General features: G+C 37.9%; 1 pseudogene; it reads right to left on the minus strand.

Annotated features, from left to right (window-relative positions):
- Positions 1–18,616: 18,616 nt before the first annotated feature.
- Positions 18,617–18,735, minus strand: LOC120591383 (uncharacterized; annotated as a pseudogene).
- Between the last annotated feature and the right edge of the window lie 1,119 nt (positions 18,736–19,854).

The following is a 19,854-nucleotide window of genomic DNA, read 5'->3' on the forward strand; positions in this document are numbered from 1 at the left end:
AGTGTCCCTGGGGCCACAGGAGAAAAAGCATTCTCCAGGGTCCTCTCCTTTCTACAGCCACAATGATTAAAAATCAGCATCAGCATTGGGAGCCTGTTGGGAGGGCTTGTTGTTTTGTTTTGTTTTGTGGCAATGATAAACCTCGTGCTTCTGAGAAATCTTCTGAAAATAATTGACAACTCGTGCAATAAAAAACAATTAACTTTTCATGTAAGTATAATAATACTAACTTCTAAAATAATAATAATAACCATCATATAGTTCATGATTTTTACATATCAGGCCCTGAAGTAAGTGCTTTGCAAGCACCAAATCATGGAATCCTCTCAGCAATTCAATAAAGCAGCTGTTCTTGTCTCCATTTTATAGCCGGAGAAACTGAGGCTCAAAGAGAATAAAAACGAACTTGCTCAAGGCCAACGGAAAACGGCGAAGCCAGGATGCAATCCTAGATTTATTTGATCCCAAAGGTCATGTTCTTTCCCTTAAGAATGAAAAGCTTACCTTTGGATGGAGAGGTTAGCTAAGCAGGTGGGGAGCTGATCCGCCCTGCATGAGGCTCCTTATTTCAGCTCACATATTACAGGCTCCTTGGCCTCCAGGGATGAATCAGAGCTAGGAAGGTGAGAAGGAAGGAGCAATAACCTGAGTCATGAGCAGAAGAGTCTTCATTTTTTGCACGAACTTTATTAACTTCGCAGAACCCGAAGCTCAGGGCACGACAATGTCTCGCGACAAAAGAGCATCTTCATGGAGCTCCCCCAAAGCCCTAGATCCAGCAAGGGCGCACATGAGATTACCTGGCCTGACCAAAAGAGTAAGGAAGTCCTTCTTGTTTTTCCCACTCAAGCCAAAGTTACAGATGATGAATACGAGGCTCCAAAACATGCATTTTCTGAAGGCGCATCTCTGTTATAAACGAAAGCAAACGGTTCTCAGCCTTTTTTCCCCAACTGAGCCAAAAGCTATTGCTGACTCAATTAGTGACAATGACTTCCAGAAAGTTACAAGGAGATGGTGAACTCAGTCTATTATCTGGAAGGTACACTCATTAGCAGCCGAGGTTAAATTTCAGATGTCTATAGCCATTCACAGGAAATGAGCGTAAAGAAGGAAACTGTTTCTCACTCACTGTTGATTCTTTGCACAGTTTGGTACACAAAGAATATGCTCTGTAAATATTTGTTGTAGAGACGGATAGATGAATAGACAGTATTAAACTCTGGGTAACAGAATAATTACCAGTCATAGTTGGAGGGAAAGCACTGGAGGAAAGCAAGGAATTGAAAAAGAGATGACTGTCAAGAGAGCAGGAAGTGGGAGCACCATTCATTCATTCGACAAATGTTTACTGAGCTCCTATCATATGCCAGGTACTGTCTAGGCATTGGGATTACCGAGTCCAAAATCCCTGTCCTCATAAACTTTACATTCTGTGGAGGAGGGGGGAAGATAGTCAATAATATAAATAAAAAATTAGTAAAGTACATAGCACATTAAAAGGTGATAAGTGCCATGAAAGCAAAGAGCAAGGGAAATGGGAAATGTAATTTTATAGAGTGTGATAATGAAAGGTTTCGCTGAGGTGATATTTGAGCAGAGTCTTGAAAAGTTGAGGATGCAAGCCTTGCAGATATCTGAAACGAGGTAACTGATGTCAACAAGAATAGTCAGTGCACATACCTGGAGCACTGGGGTAACAAAAAAGTATGTTTGAAACAGCAACAGAGAGAAAAAGATTGGAGAAGTGAGATGGGAAAGATTATGATGGAAGGACAGATCATAGGGCTTCGGCAATTTTACTGAGTAAAAGAGAAAAACCAAGGGAAGGGTGTTTTGTTTTATTTTGTTTGTTTTTTATTCTTTAATTACAGTTGCCATTCAATATTATGTTAGTTTTAGGTATACAACCTAGTGTTTAGACATTTATATAACTTATGACGTGATCCCCCTGGACAAGGCTAGTACCTGCTTGACACCATACATAGTTGTTACAACATTATTGACTATATAAAGGCAAAGGGATTAAGAAGTGCAAATCGGCAGTTATGAAATAGTCACAAGGATGTAGAGTACCGAGGGAAGGTTTTGAGCAGAAGATTGATTTAGTCTGACTCCCACACCCTCTCTTCTGTGTCTAGACATGAGGTAGAAGAGGATGGGATCTAGAGACCGTCTGAAGACTTCTGTAACTTATTGTCAAAAGGTGAAAGATAATGTTTGGTCATGGCAGTGCAGATGGCAACAACTGTCGCATTCTTGGTGCTTTTAAAGAAAAGAGCATCCAGAATTTCCCAACCAGCTGGATTGTTATATGAAAAACAAAGGAGTCATCGATGATTATTTATATTTTCGGCCTGCACAATTAGAATTACCATGAACTCAGGTGGAAAGATTGTTAGTGCAGGTATTGTGTAGGGAAGATGAGGAGTCAGGTGTCGACCTGTAGTGTTTGAGGCGCTTATTCAGTGCAGGTGTAAGTGGAGTAGTTGGATGCATGAATCTGGAGTTCAAAGCAGAAGTCTAGGTTAGAGATAGAAACTTAGGAGTTGCCAATTTATGTGTGATATTCAAAGTCATGAGACCGGATAGGCTCACCAAGGAAATGAGTGTAGGTGGAGAAGAGAATCGAGTCCCAGAGCACTTTGACATTTGGAAATCAAGAAGAAAAACACATGTCGAGGAGAGCCCGTTGAGGTCCCGCCTGGGAGGACACTGTCCTGGAAACCAAGAGAAACAAGAGTTCCAGGAAGAAGACATGACCAAGCGTGAACAATGTTGCTGATAGGTCAAGCAAGAGAAGAACTGAGAATCGACAGATGGACCTAGCAACTGGGAGGTCATCAGTGACCTTGGCAATAGCTAGTTTGATGAACTGGCTGGATAAGTCTGATGGATAGAGCTTTAGGAGAGAATAGAAGAGGGATGTAGGAGAGAGTGATAATAGGAAAATCTTTCAGAGTTTTACCATAAACAAAGGAGAATAGGAAAAGAAAATGGAAGAAAAATGGAAATGAGTGGCAGACCAAGGAGTAGGGGAGTTGGGAGAAGTCCACCCCTGGTGCGGACAGTAAAATGGTGCTTTATCTACAGAGAGTTTTAAAACAATTAAAAAAAAAAAAACTGACTAAAGATCAGTCTGTTGTAAACAATATCACCAACAAAATACTTCTAACCATATAGAGCAGGATTCCCCATCCCTCGTCACCAGCACCCTTTTGGTTCATCATTAAAAGGAAAAAAAGAAAGAAAAAGAAAAAAAACTTTAAAAAAACCTATTTTGACCTCCATATAAAATCTCTCTATTTTATATGGAGAATATCATTGTGGCAGTATAAATGTAATACAACAACTGTTGTTAGCCCCTTTCTTAGTAATAGGTACAATGGCACCCTGGATTGTTTCCCAGCCTCTTGATCTAGGATCTTGCATCATTCCCTTTTGTCTCACAAGGGCTATAAATTTCCAAGATATAACACCAACAGAATGGAACAGACCTTCAGGAACCTGATTCTTATAATGTGTTGAGAAAGACATCATTTGGCAGGTAACATCAATGGATCTTTACATGCTGCCATAAGTAAAAAATATATATATTTATAGCCTCAGGCCTCATTTTGGGTTTATCAACTTATTAGTCAATCAATGACCCAATGATTATTGATGGAAAGCCTACCACATAGACAGCTCTGTGCTAGATGTTCTAGAGAATACAAAAAAAAAGAAATTCAATTTTTTTTCCTAAAACATATATCTGATTACTTTGCTGTTGTGGTAGAGATGACTAGGTGTCCACCAAAGTCGCCTCTAATAATATAACTGTGGCCAGGTCTTGGCTATCCAGCCAGACCACAGTGTGACCACAAGACTGTGAAAAGTGTCTGGGACTTCGGATAACAGTCGTACTTTCTCTACATTCTCTCTCCTTTTTCTCTTCACTGGGACCCAAAATGTTGCTTTGAGCATGCAAAAGACAGTGCTCCAAGGGATGACAAGAAAATGACTTAGTAATTGCTGAGACCTTAAAAGAGCACATAGAACAAGCTGCCTACCTGGGTAAAATGAGAGGAAATCGACATGTATCAACTTCTCATGGTCTTTTGGGGATGGAACGTCACATCTGCCTTTACTAATATGTTTGCCCGTCCCCAACACTTTCCACAGTTCTTCAATGCCTAGGAAATAAAGTGCATATTGCTCAATACAATCCACAGGGCCCTCCACTGCCCAACCCCGCCTTGCTTTCCAGCTGCATCACCTATTATTCCTGGCCCCATTTTGAGTGACATTGATGAGTTAATAACGTTCATGAAGACCCAGCAGAATCCTGGCACATTAAAAAAAAGAAAATGTTCAATTGATACTGACCTGAAGGAGAATCTAAGACCGTAAAAGGATGAAGGGATGATACCTCTTTTTCCTGTCTCCTTCAGTGAATAAGCAAGATCATAATTTTAAGACTGACTCTTTTTCTCCTAAATGGAAAGGAAGAAAAAATAATTCTGAACTGAGTAGAGTGTTTCTCCCTTTACCCTTAAGAGAAATGTATCCCTGAACTATTTGTTCATTCTAGGAGCAGCCAGAATGTTCCTAGAATGTCTCAGTAATTTTTTTTTTTTATTTTAGATTATGAACTAAGGAATTTACAGGAATAAGAATATATTTCTATTTCTTAATAACTAGAAAGTTTGCAGGAGGATGACGTTAGAGAAAATTAACAACAGCTTACAATCATATTTCACAGTTTTTGAAATTCTTTCACATACATGGACTCATTTGTTTTTCTATTGGTCTTTCTATTCCCATCCACTAGAATTTTGCCACATGTAAGCAGAAGCTTGGTAGTACTCGTTTCTGTGTCTCTATTTTTATATCGATTTGTTGTTAAGTCCTAAGCAAATGTTCTGTAAATTTCACTGAATTTGATCCTCACAGCAACTCTGGGAAAGAATAGACAAATAGTAGCATGACTATCAGACCGGAGAGGAAATTGAAGCTCAGAGGAGTAAAGGCCGCTTCTCATATAAGGTCCCTTCTTATACAATTCTTCTCGTACATGTTGCAATTTGCTTATTCCACCCTTGTTGAATATTTTCCAAGAGAAAACTTTAAACTAGATCAGAATCTTTACACATCATTTCCATTGATATCTCATACATCTAAGTCTTTGTTGTGGGGTTTCTCTAAACTTCAAAGTATTATAACTAGAGACAAGAGAAGTATTTTTAATGATAATTTTATATTATATCATGTGTACTTGATTTTTTTTAAGCAGTAAACAGAGCATAAAGGGTAAATTCTCTCTCCATATCTCATCCAGTCTTCTCAGACTAACAGTTTCAGTTTTTTTCTTTTTTAGCTTAGGCCCCAGTCCCTGGATTTCTCAGACGGAGAAAAAATGTCCATGCTTTTGCATGGCATTAAAAATGATGAAATGCTTGACACTGAGGGACCACAATGACTTGTGAACTGAGGCAAGTGGGAACTTCTCCAAAATTCAGCTTTCTGTGAACCCCCCATGATCTTTGTGTAATTAATATTGGCTAACCCGATGACAAAAGGATTTGATGATTTTTGAGACCAATAAAATAGAAGCTTATTTCTTGCTCAAGTAAGGTCCATCTGGATGTTCTCAATCAGCATTCCAGGTCACCTAGCCTCCGTCCCTCTACGGCTCCATTCTCCACTCGGACCTTCCAGGCCTCTAGATTCCACCGGCAGAGAGGGAAGAGGAATAAAAAGGACTGACACATATCACTTCTACTCATGTTCCAATAGCCAAAACTCAGCAACACAGCCATAATCACTTGCTAAGGAGCCTGGGAAACACAATCCATCTATGTGTCCCAGAGGAAGAGGAAGCAATCTTAAACCACATGAGCAGAGGTGGGGAAAGAAACTCAAATCCTTGCTAGGATTGAGTTTTTGCCAGATTGGCAGGGGAGAGATAGTAGTTCAATCTAATTAGATCTGAAGAAATAAATGTGAGATTTTTCACACACCTGGACTTTTGAAACAAGATGCTACATGCTACTGCCTTTATTTCATGACTTATCAACCCTGGATAGCACCTATATCAGCTCCTTGATGTGAAAGATGGAGAATATGGTTCGTTTATACTGCTTTCTACCTTCCCTCCCTGCCTCAACCCCCTCAATCAATTTGTTGATTATATTTTTAAATTCATTCCTTTTATGACTTGAAAAATGACAAATAAACTCTGTTCCCTGGATTTTCAACTTTAACCAGCATCTGTTGACTCCTTGCTATGAAATGTGAGAAAATTTCTCTCTTTCTTACCTTTTTTTTCACCTTTCTTTCTCTTCACTCTACACTCCCCCCACCCCCTTTTCTTTGGTCGCTGTTATTTTAAATTGTCAAGGTTTATAATCTTTACATTGTTCTATAACTCTAATCTCAAGGGTACCAAACTTTACCAATGTATTAATGCACAAACTGAAAATTACAAAACAGTATTCTCATTATTATGCTCATGCAAGTATTATCCAATGTAGAATCAAACAGTGTGGTACCAAGCACAGAGAAGCTGCTGAAGCTTTGTTCATGTAGAGAAAATCTTTTTAGTGTCTTACTTTAAAGCAATACTTCTAAAACCTGAATCTGCACACAAATCACTCCAGAATTTTGTAAAAATGCAATTGATTTCGGGTAAGACCCAAGACTGTGCATTTCTAAAAGCTCCCAGGTGATGTCAATGGTGCCAGTCTATCCATGGACCATGTTCTGGGTATCAAGGTGTGAATGGATCCTTTTTTTCCATTCTTTTTCAACTTCTGTCATTTCTTCTGGGTCATAGTGAACCTCTAGTGTTTTGAAACCCATTATTGTCTTCTTTCTTGAATTTCTATTTCCATCATGTTTAAGGCTTACATTTAGAAAATTCCTTATGATGTCTGTCCTCCATTTTCAATTTGCTACAAAAGAATACTAGCCTCTTTTTAAGTCAACAGTATGCTTCAAGATTTATAGGTGAAAGCTTTTTTACTTTGCTAGTTTAGTATTCTTATATTCAACTCACGACCATCCCCAAATTTATTCACTTTTCTTTTCCTGCCTTAAACTCCAGAATTCAAAGATTCCAATCTAGTTCCAATCAGATGGACAGGAAGTTTCTGAAATATCTTCATCAACCAAGTCCATTGCCTCCAAATTACAATCTCCACCAAAATATCCAAGTGGTGGCTTCTTCTCAGTAACTGGCTTCCTCCTTGACATTTGGTAATTAGACCTGACCCCTTGAAAACATGATTCTCTCTTTTTTCAAAAACATATCTCAGTTTCTTACCCAGAAAGAAAAATCATTATAAAGTTGATTTCTTCATCCCGGTGACACTAACAAATGACACAGGGGATAAAGAATCATCTAGTCATTTAAAAAAGTCCCTCTAAAAAGGTCTATAATTCATTCTCATGTCACAAACTGCAATGTGAAAAGAAATGTGATAATAAATCCATTGTAATGAGAAAATATTGTTACAAGAAAGAAAAAAGCATGCAGGCAATCCATTTCCAAATAATTCTAAAATAATGCTGAGATGCACCCTGGATTCCACATCTTGAGATATGACTAGTCATTTTTTCTTTATCCCACAAACCCTGATTACATAAAAGCAATTACGAGAAAATATATAATAAAACAGCAGGTGATGCTGAATGGAATTCAAAAACTGCCTATGGGGAGAAAAAGAAATTCATTCATTGTTAAGCATCCCTAAACACTATACTTTAGGAATAGTAGTAGATATTAATTTTAAATATTTAGAAACTCAGAGTATGTTGAATACAGATGGCTCCCCTCCCCCAACCTCCGTTTTACAGTTTGGGAAAACTGAGTCAGCAATCCTCAATTGCCCTCAACTTCTGCAGTATTTAACCCCAGAGGGGTACTCAGAGCGCAATTTGATTTAGAAGTGTAATTAGAAACCCTCTTTTACTTAGCTGAGTCACCTGGTGTCTCATTGCACACTTCTACTGAAATTAAATGCATTAATTTTTTTCCGTTGGGTCAGGGAGAGTCCCATCTGCAGTGTAATCAAGGTAGATTATATTATTAAGTGTCAGAAGGTCCAAGACAGAAAATAAAATAAAATATAAAATAAATATGTATAAAAGACTAAGAATGCCCTAGACAAAGAGCTAGGAAACCGTCCATCATATTACTACTGAAGCCATTACCGGCACTAAAAATTGAAGGCTGAGACAGAGGCTACAAATACTTTTTTCCCTAGCAGATAAATTTCTCCAGTGACAAAGAAAACATAACTAAAAATAGAATTGCTGGTTGGCTATTTGATGAGATCCTGACATAGGTACTTAACTTTTTAAACTACATTTTAAAAGTTCACTGAGGCTCTTTTGTAAGGCTGTACATGCTCACCAGGGGGTTGTTGGCTTCAGGAAACTTCACATCTTTGGGTCTGCTCCCCTAATGAGGCAAAGCACCCACCCCTTTGTTTCCTATATCTTGTTTGTATCAATAAAGACATCTTCCAAAATTAGAACTCACTCTTAATTTTAGGAAAGTTCTATGATAAGCTTCTGCCCAGGGTGTCTCCTTGAGTTTGCAAGCATTCATGCTCAGGAGTAAGAAAACTTCCAAGTTCATGGAACTCCCCGGGACCCCTGACCCCTTCCACCTAAGATAGTATAATAGGAACTGCATGAGCAATCTTGGATATTATGAAAAGTTTTCAATGACCTGAAAACTACTAGGCCTAGGGTAAGGAAGTTGATAAGAAGAGGAAAGTATTCCGGCATTGGGCAAAGAAAGACTAGTCAGAATACAAAAGGATAAAAGGCTGAAGGAAAGCCCAGGGAGTATTCTTTCCATCAAGTTTAAACAAGTTGTCTAAGACACAAGGGGTGGCAACAGCTGAATGCATTTAAGAGATGTCTTGGCGACATGGGGGCCTCAGAATAATAAATCAACCTATTCGGCTTCTACTGCTGCAAAATGGCTTCTGCTCCATCTTTTGGTTCAGTGACTCCTGAGATCTCTTTAAAGCATGTAACTCTAGTTTTTAAAACATTAAGAATTCCTTAGTACATCTGTGTGTCCACAGCAATTCAGACCAGGAGTTGGCACATAATAGTATAAGGGCCAAATTCAGTCTGCTGCCTGTTTTTGTTAAAAAAAAAAAAAAAGAATGTTTGCCATTTTTTGTATTCTATTCCTGTAGCAGAAACCATAAGGCCCACAATGCTTAAAATGCTTACTAATGGCTCTTTACAAAATAACTGTTTTGTTGACACCTGATCTAGACAATAGACTCCTCATTACCCAAAACACTGTAACTGACTTTTAGATAGTACAGTGTGACTCTGGATTTGGCCCATCACTTCTAGTCCAAAGAAGTTTTAAGACATACTATCTGCTGATAACATTTGATCTACTCTGCCCAGTGAAACACTGTTGCACGAAGCTTAAAAGCACACGTCCTGGAGTTGATGATTTGGGTTCAAACTCTGACCAGCTGTGTGACTTTGGGTGAGTTGTTTACCATTTCTCTGCCTCTATCTGTACATCTGTGATTGGCAGCCACTACCCTCACCTTCTTGTATTTATCCATGGGTATAATTCCTTCCTCTCCACACGGGCTTGCTTCCAATGAATAGAATGTGGAGAAATGATGGGATGCTACTTCTGAGATTGGGTTACACCAAGAGAGAGACTTCTGTCTTGCTTTCCTCTGTTCTCTTTTGCTTGTTCTGATGGAAGCCAGATGCCATGTTGAGAGATGCCGTGTGGAGAGGTAGACATGGCAAAGAACTAAAGGTAGCCTCTGGCCGACACCCAACAAGGACCTGAAGCCATCAGTGCACTAATCTGCAAAGAATTAAATCCTGCCAACTACCACTTGAGTGAGGTTGGACTTGTCCGAGCCCTGCAATGGCTGCGGCCTCAGCTGACGCCTTGAATGCAGCTTTGTGAGAGCCCCTGAGTAAGAGGCTCCCAGCCAGGATGTACTGGATTCCTGACCCACAAAAACTGTGAGATAGTAAATGTTTGTTGTTTTAAGCAACTATATTTCTTGATAATTTGCCATGCAGCAATAGCTAACTGCTATTGTTACGACAAATAAATTCATACATATCAAGGACGTACAGTTATGCCTGCCAAAGGCTGAGCAAATGTTAATTGTTATTAGGGTGAAAAGCCTTGTTTTCTTACTTCACTTCCATTTTTATTGCTTCAGTTAAAGCGGTAATTAGGACCTTGAGCAAACGGCAACATTTTTTGTTGGTGAGTTACCTCACCTCAATGAACTGTGTCCTCACCTATAAATATGGGTGAGAAAATAGTACCAAATTCATAGGATTTTCCCATGTATTACATAATATATTAGTTTGCGAGTGTTGCCATAACAAAATACCACAGATTTGTTTAAACAACAGAAATTTATTTTCTCATGGTTTCAGAGGCTAGAAGTCCAAAATCAAGGTGTCAGCAGGTTTAGGTTATTTTCTGAAGCCTCTTTCCTTGGCTGGCAGATGGCTGCCTTCTCTCTGTGTGTTCACATTGTCATTCATTTGTACACACATATCTTTCCTCTACCCGTTCCTCCCATTCCCGCCCCTCCCCTCCTCCTTCCTTAATCTCTTGTTATAAAAACTCCAGTCATATTGGATTAAGGTTCACCATAAAAAAAAAAAAAATTAACTTAATCGCCTCTTTAAAGGCCTTCTTTCCAAATATAGTCACATTCTGTGGTTCTGGGGATTAGGGCTTCAACATATGAATTTATGGGAAACACAATTCAGTCCAGAATAAATGGATAATCCAAAGAAATTACTTGGAAAGGTATGAAGCCCACAAAAGGCACAAAATCCAAATTAGCTCTTATTAGCATCCTTTCTAGTGTATATGGAATACAGAATTTTTCAAGCTATGAAGGGCTTTAGAGGCTCAGAAGTCAAAACTCCTAGATGAGGAAACTGTAAGACTAGATGAAAAGTTACAGAACAGAACCACATTAAAATCTTTCATTTTCTAATTTACTAATTGATGCATTTACTAAATCTGAATCACAACATAGATACAAAGATCTGGGATATGGTCTTACTGGGTAAGACCACAGGCATCTTGGAATCAGAATGTCTGAGCTGGAAGAAATCTTAGAAATTATCGTTTGGTATTCTTACAGAAGAAAATCCGAGGTGCACTGGTCATGCAGATAATAATAGAGGCAGGATTTGAACTTGGATTTATTCTTTCATTGAAGAAAGTTAAATTAAATGGCTACTATATACCAGGCATTTTTCTAGACATCAAGAATATAACAGTAAATCAAACAGACATGAACACTGCTCCATGGAGCTTAGAGTCCAGCTCTAGGCATTGACCAAAACAAACAACAAAAAGTACAATGCAGTAGAATAAGTCTTTTGCCAGAAACTCTTTTCTTGAACCATCAGATGTTGCTCAATCTTGTTCCTTTGAAGCAAAGAGTGCCAAGAGATTAGTCTAGGAAGCTGTGTAAGTCCCTAAGCCATGGTGGAGAGTTCAGATTTGTATACAAATTCATGAGAAATCATTGCAGTTCTCTAAGCAGGATATCAATGATTAATATTTACTTTCAAACACTCTGGCCACATGAAGGAGAGTGTAGAAAAGAAACAATGGTAATGTCAGAAAGAACAGTTAGGAGGCTATTAGAGTAAACCTCATGAAAGAGGGCAGTGATCTGAACCAAGGAAATGGCAGTGAAGATGGAGAGAAGCGGAAAGACCTGAAAGATAATACACAGGTAAAACCAACATATTTGGGGTTGTGTAGTTGGAATTGCATTAGGTGTCATGCGATGGAAGCCCACTGCTGTGGTTCAACCAAATAAGTGTTGTATTTTTTTCACATTATGAAAGTCCGGGTGTAGACAATCCAAGATTCTGAGTCGGCTTAAGGAAGTCTTCAAAGATTAGCTTCTTCCTGGTTTCTTGCCCTATCATCCTTAGCATGTGACTCTTGTCTTCATGGCTCAAAAATAGGCATTCTACTTGCAGGCATTGTATCTGTGCTTAGTCAGGGAGGTGAGAAAGGGAGAAGGAAAAAGTATGAGCCAACTCAGTGTACCTTTAAATCAAGACAACAAGAGCATTCCCAGAAGTTCAAAGAGAGTTTCTCTCTTATCCCACTGGCAAACACTGGATTACACGATCACTCCTAGAGGCGAGAAAGTCTGTGGGATGAGTATTTTTATTGGCGCATATTATCACACAAAACAAAACTGTCATTTTGAGTAAGAAAAATAGGAAGAATGGATTCCAGGGAGATAACTAGCAGTGTCTACCATAAAAACTAAGTATATTTAATGAGAAGAAAGGATCTAGACTATTGCTCAGGTTTCTAATTGGATGAATATGCAGGTGCTCACTCCCATCATCACCACAGTAGAAAGAAGAATGGGAGCAAGAGAAGGAGATAAAGTTAGAAGGGAAATGTGAGTTCCACTTAGGACATGTTGAATGCATGGTGCTATAGAACAACTATTGAAAATGAGGGTCTGAAGCTCATGAGAAAGGTCTGAATGCACATGTCTGGTTTGAATGACTATGACCTATATCTTATAGAAAGGTATAGCTCTGTATATTTAAGATATATCTTAAATATAAGGTATAGCTCTGTATATTTAAATATAAGGTATAGCTCTGTATACATATATATGTATAGATCTATATCTTTCAATAACTATATCTGGCTGATACTGTAATCTTCAAAATTCTTACTTTAAAAAAAAATTCCAGCCATTTATGGCTAGTGTTCCAGTGATCATCTCTGAAACCATACAAGCTTTTTATTACCCATTGATATTAGGTTTTATCAGAATGCAAAGGAAATAAAATTTGCATAATATAGAGACAGGCAATTTTTATTTTATTTGTTAAAAATAAGGTCTTTCCTTGCTTTTGGTTTGTTTAGATTTTTCCGGTTTGTTCAGGGCAGGAAAAAATGTCCAACTGAGAATTAATAGTCACTTTCATCAGAGGCTAACTGACATGAAGTATCCTGACACTAAAGAAATGACACCTTTGGCAGTCACCAGTTGACATTGCTCTTAGTGGGATTGAGTTTTTCATACATCAAGTCCCACACAGGGCAGCAGGTCTAGATTCTGGGCGATGCCAGTATTATGCTGTAACTATCTGCTTTCACCACTGATTTTATTAGGCATGCACCACTACAAATCTAAATACTAAATAATTTACATAAAGCACTTTTTTTTTATATTGGAAACACCATGCATGATTAATTTTGTCCTTGATAGTGAGATGCAAGATGAATTGTTTCTATCTAATTGACAGTTCTCTTCAATAGCTTATATTCATTAGTAAGCACTTGTCATTGCTTTTCTTGATGCAAAATAAACATCATAATGATTCAGAATGTGTTTAGGCTTGGGATGATACTTGCTACCTCTGATTCCAAAAAGAGATAATTTCACAGAGAGTGCCTTTAAAAATATGAACTAGGACCTTGCTATTCACAATGTGGTCAGCTTCCCTCAATAGCTTGTTAGAAATACAGAAACTCAGACCACATACCAGACCTACTATATCAGACTCCTCATTTTAACAAAAACCTCAGTGATTGTGTGCACACAAAATATGAGAAGTTCTGACCTGAGAGACATGGGAAAAACTCAGGGCCCCAAAGAATTTCCTCTCCTCATTATTTCATCACGATAGATTCAGGCTCGGCCATTGGATGTGCAATATTCAACCCAAAGAAAGGATGCAACCAAAAACAAAAAAGACTTTTAGAAACCCACTCCCAGTTTTGCCTGAGCCAATGCTGCTCTAAAAAACTGTCTGTAAGAATCCTCCTTACAGATGTGATAGTACGTGCATACAGTGCAGGGGCCAAGCCAGGTCTAATGCTTTTTTAACACAGAAAATTTTAAATGCCCGGCATTATAAATTTGCTGAACTTTTTTTGATTCCTCAAAAGATGGAATACTCTGCAGCTATGAAAAAGTATTGTAGTACATGGTATGCAATAAGTGGCCATCACAGTGCAGTAAGATATTTTGTTAGAGACACTCTTGCTTTCTCCTTCTTGTTTATAGAATTGTAGGATTTCAAGGTTTAAAGAGACCTCAAAGGTCTTGTGGATATTACCTCCACCTTCCACTAACTACTCATCTGATCTCTGCTTGAGCACCTCTGATGACGGGGAGCTCACTATCCAGAGCAAGGTGGCTCATTCAGTTTTATGAAGGTGCAAATGGTCACAGTGTGCTTTCTTCCTTTTACTTAATAACATGTCTCTCTGTATCTCCTTTCCTCTGAGTTTGGGTTCTGGTCTTTGGACTCTATGAAATAACTACACTTCGTCTTCCAAAAATAAGCCCTTCAAATATGTGAAGCCACTCGTCATGCCTTCTCTTCTCTAAATTCAGCATCCACGTAAGCTATAAGTTATAAAGAGAAAATCAACTATGATTAGGATCAACAATAATTTCTTATGGTCTGAAATTTTCTAACCTGGCTACTTTCTCCTTAACGGGCCACTTTCTTCTGGAAATCAACTCTACACCTCAGTTTATATCCAACAGCAGCCATGTATTAATACTTTCATTCATTTACTCAGCAAATATTTACTGAGTGATTTCATACTTAATGGAAGCCAGGCACTGTTCGAGGTGCTAGGAATAGAGTAGTGAACGTAATCAACAAAATTCTAGCCCACGTGGGGTTTACCTTCTAGCTGTGGGAGATAACCAAATAATAACCGTAACATTAATAGTTAGACAATAGTTAGCATGTTAGACAAGAGAATAATAATATATGTTGAACTAAAGAATAATAATTGCTATGGGAAAAACTAAAGCTGTGTAGAAGGGATAGAGAATTGCTGTTTTATAAAAGGTGGCCAGAAAAGCCAGTATTTGAGGAAAGACCTAAAGGATATGGGAACAAGCATTCCCAGGGAGAGGAAACAGCAAACACAAAGGCACTGGGGAGGGAGAACACTGGGCGTGGTCATGGAACAGCACACAGCCAGTGTAGCTGAAGCTGAGTGACCTCAGAGATGAAAAGTCAGGCGTTCATTGTACAGAGACACGGAACCATTGAAAAGTTTTGCTGCTTTTTTTTTTTTTTCCTATGAGAAGAAAGACACTGATAGATCATAAGCAAATGAATGGCATGATGTGATTTACTGTTAGATGGACCCCTCTGGCTGTCGTGTGGAGAATAACTGGGCAAGGTGAGGAGGCCAGCGGGGGAGAGGGGAGCATAGAAAAAAGCAGGGACACCATTTAAGAAACTAAAGCAGTACCAGGAAAGATAGTAGCTCAGATGAGTGTTAATGCTGAGGCTTTGAGCAAAAGTCAGTCGGCGAGTCATCTTTCCAATGTGGTAGTACGGGGAGTAAATAAGTAGTTTTTGTAAGCAATTAAAGTTATCTTAAAATATATTATTATAACCATATGAAGTAGTGTGTAATCCCTATGTCTTATAAAAGGCACACAAAAGAAAATGAGAAAGGAATCAAAGTATGCCGCTATGAAAAAATGAACAAAACACAAAGAAAGGTAACAGATGAAAATGGGGACAAAAAAGCAACAAGAGAGCCAGAAAACAATTAATAAAATGACAATAGTAAGTCTTTCTCTATCATTAATTACTTTAAAGGTACATGGATTAAACTCTCCTAGCAAAAGAAATAGAGTAGAAGGATGGATTAAAAAATCCAACTATATGAATTTAGGTGCAAAAATTCTTGACAAAATATTCGAAAACTGAATTCAACAATATATTAAAAAGATTATATAGCATGACCAAGTGGGATTTATCCCTGAGGTACAAGGATGTTTTAACATGAAAATCAATGTAATACACCAAATGAACAGAATGAAGGATAAAAATCACATGATTATCTCAAGAGATGCGTAGAAAGCATTTGACAAAACTCAACACAGTTTCATGATAAAAACTCTCAACAAATTGGGCAAAAAGGAAAGTACCTCAACATAATAAAAGCCACATATGAGAATCCTACACCTAGTATTCATACTCAATGGTGAAAGGTTGAAAGCTTTTTCTCTAAGATCAGGAACAAGGCAAGAATGCCCATACATCTCTTCAATTCAACTTAGTACTGAATAGAGAAGGAGGGAGAGAAAATGGGGAGTTTGTGTTCAATGGTATAGTTTAGATTATGCAAGATAAAAGCTTCTAGAGATCAGTGTGCATATGGTTAACAATACAATATGCTTAAAATTTGTTAAGAGGGTAATCTCATTTTATCTGTTTTTTGTTTGTTTTACCACAATAATAATAATTAAAAAAAAACTATGCCAATACAGTTCAACCATTTTGGATGAAGCTTATGCCAATAATCTAGAATGCCTATTCCTTTGTTCTAGTCTTATTACTGACCATTTATGTAGCTATGGGCAAGTCTCTCACCTTCTCTGAGCCTCGGTGTCCTCAGTAAAACAATTAAAGTAAATTAACTCTAAAGTTCATCCTAACTTGAAGTCTTATGACTTTGAGTTTCTCATTTACTCAATGTAATCTTAATTAAAATACCAGAGTGATCAACTAACTGTCCTTAGATGAACTTAATTTTTTATTTTCTAATAGCTCATGGAGGCTATTTTTTCCTGGTCCATTCTTCTATACTGAATTTTGTAAGTTTGGCACTCTGTATATCTGTGTGCCTCAAGCAAAATGGTTGACAGAAATCTACAAACCCATCATGCCCTGATTCATATGATGTGATTGCCAATAATTCTACCTCTAGTTCATAGTTTTCTTGCCTATAATTACAGCTTCAGTCAAATACTTTTAACTTTAACATCAGCAAGGAGTTACTGATCCTTTCCTATCTTAGGGAAAAGAACTGTGAGTATGTTTCAAAGTAAGGTGTCCTTTTTTTTTTCTTTTCCTTTTATTTTATTTTTTTGCCTGAAACACTTTTTTAATTGAGTATCATTTGGAAATTTCTAAATCCCATTTTGGAGCTCTGGTCACTGCGTTAGTTACTCAAGCTAGTTATGAGGCATGCCTAAACTGTACAAATGTCAAGACAAAAATTACCACCATCTCTGATTTCTTCACAAAATGAAAAGAGACATCATCTTGTCCTTAAAAAACAAGAAACAAACAAACAAGCAAACATATATACTGATAAAAACCAAAGATAGCAAAGCTGCAAGAGAAAGTACTCAGGATTTAGGATTGAAATTATACTTCTAAATTTAAGACTTTTTCATCTGCTTAGCAAGGTTTAAAATCATTGTTTTTTGTTTTTTTTCAGAAACCCACAAACTATTTAAATGTGAAGTTTTAGTGTATCCACCCAAGTGCCTGATGAGAAATCTCAGTTATCTTTACCTTCACCCTCACCTCCCCACCCACATCTAGTGAGTCAACACACTACCCAGTCTACCTCTCCAATGATTTTAGAATCTACTCCCCCACTTCTTACTCCCATGACTGCTGAAAAGGCAATTAAGGATCTCATTGCCTCTTAACTGAGTACATGGTTGGCCTGACCCCACTTTCCCACCTCCAAATTCTCCTACACACAGACATGGAGATGGTTTTACTAAAGCACAAATTGGAACTCATTCTACTACTTAAAAATACATGATGGCTCCCTGTAGCACAAGCTAATCTAAAGCCTTATCTTGATACTTTCTACCTCTTCAGCTTCATCTCTCAAACTTTCCCCTCATTCCTCCTGGCCTTCTAGAACTCACCCATGAGGTCTATTTGTCAGCTTCTGAATCCCCAAATGCTGCATGCACTTGTGATATTTCTCTTGTTACTTTTTTGTCTGCCAGGAGCTCCCAACTTAATGTGTTGGCATCCTATTCATCTTTTAATATGACGCCCCACCATTGTCTTCTATGAAACTTTCCCCAACTCTTTTAGAACAGTCCAGATCTCTTTCTGACATGCTTCTCTATAATAATTTATTCATTCATTTATGTTTTTCATTCACCAAATCTAAGAAATAACTAAGTTCTGAGGATATAGCCCTAAATAATACAATCATGGTTCCTGCCCTTGTGAAGCCTACCTTCTTACAGACTGTTTCTACTACATGGCTGCCAATCCATTACCTTTTTATCTATATTTTAATTAGTGTTTCGTTTCTTTCACCGGACTACAAATTCTTTGAAGAAGGAGATTATGTTTTATTCAACACTTGGCACAATGAGTGATTCTCATCTTATATCTATTGAATCTTATTTAAATTGAATTGGCTTATGATTTGAATATAAATATTTTTGTACAACTGTGTATTTGTACCAAACCAAGTGGTTTACAATAGCTGTACTTTAATAGCCACACAGCATTCTAGACTTCCCCTATGTGCCTTTACCTATCTTAAAACAAAACAGAAACACTGGCACAAACACCTCACATATTGGAGATAATGCACAGGGAGCATTTATCACAGTGAATAGCATTTAAAAGTGTTAATAAACACAAAGTCCTCTCCAACTTAATTGGAGTAGCTCTTAATTTTTAGATTTATTTTCGTTAATTTATATATTTTTTTAGGCGAGGTAACCCTTGGTTGATCTCATAGATTGCAAGGACCTTGTCAGCTCACAATCCATTTTTTTTAAATTTTTTATGCCTACAGCACCTGGTCTTCCTAGGTGGTCTCCCATCCGAGTACTAACCAGGCCCGACCCTGTTTAGCTTCTGAGGTCAGACAGGATCGGGTTTGTTCAGGGTGGCCTGGCCGTAGACTGTTTTTTAGATTTAAAATAAGTTCATCTTTGTATCAGTTTGATGGACTTAAGAACTTTCAACAAAGCAAGAGTTTTCTTCTAATCTGTCTCATCAAATGGTTGCCATTCAATTAATAATATTAGAGGACTTGCAAAGAGGAGTAGAAAAAGATGAACATTTAAATTCTTGGTCTCTATATAACATGTGGCAAACAGAGCTGGGTGATGGGAAATGTAGGTTCCAGAACAAGTTCTGACATGAATAACTTCTGAAAAAAAATCACCTCATTTCTCTGTTGCTCAGTTTTCTTTTCCAGGGGTGGAGATATTAGTACCACTTTTATCTTCCTTGAAGAGTTTTGTGGATAAAAATATAATACCTAGAAAATTACTCTGAAAAAAAGGTAAAAGCTTATCCAACGCGAGGTGGTATTTGTAATAGTAAGAACTTATGAAACACTCTTATGACAGGACATCTCTCAGGGATGTCCCCAAGCATATGTGAGTCTGGTTGGCAAATTGATATACATATGGTCGGGGATTTAGCGGGAAGAGATAATAAATCCTCCCCAAGTCCTCTTAGGGCAGATAAGGAGCAAGTAGAGCCAACCCTCAGTGACCTGTGATAACAAGGCCAGGGATAATATGGAAAAATGGATTTCACAGATTATCTAAAAATATAACTTTCACCATTACGACCTCTAAACTTTTGCAGAAATTCCTTCAAAGGAGCCAAATTACTTTAACCTGGACTCATAACCTATGTGAGTTTCACCACCTACAAAAAAAAAAAGACCAACCAGTGGCAGTGCTATAGCAGCTGACATAAAAATTGCCGATCTACCCGAGAGAACTCAGTACATTGTTCCCAGAGACCAATGTACTGTGTGTTGGCCCTGACTACATTTTCCCAAGGCAAGGAAGAAGCCTACGAACCCAGATAATTCTGTTCGTGACCTCAAAACACAGTGATTTCCCCAAGCCACCTGAAGAAGCTCGTCTCTTCCACTGATCCCTGGACAGTAATGAAATTAGGTCTTGAGTAATTGCTAGTCCAGAACTATTCTACAGATGTTTCCAAAGCTGGGATGGGAAATTGAATTATTCAACAATTCTTTCCCTGACAACCTGTATGAGG

Source organism: Pteropus medius, unplaced genomic scaffold, assembly GCF_902729225.1.
Source record: "Pteropus medius unplaced genomic scaffold, Ma_sr-lr_union100, whole genome shotgun sequence".
NCBI classification, from domain to species: Eukaryota; Metazoa; Chordata; class Mammalia; order Chiroptera; family Pteropodidae; genus Pteropus; species Pteropus medius.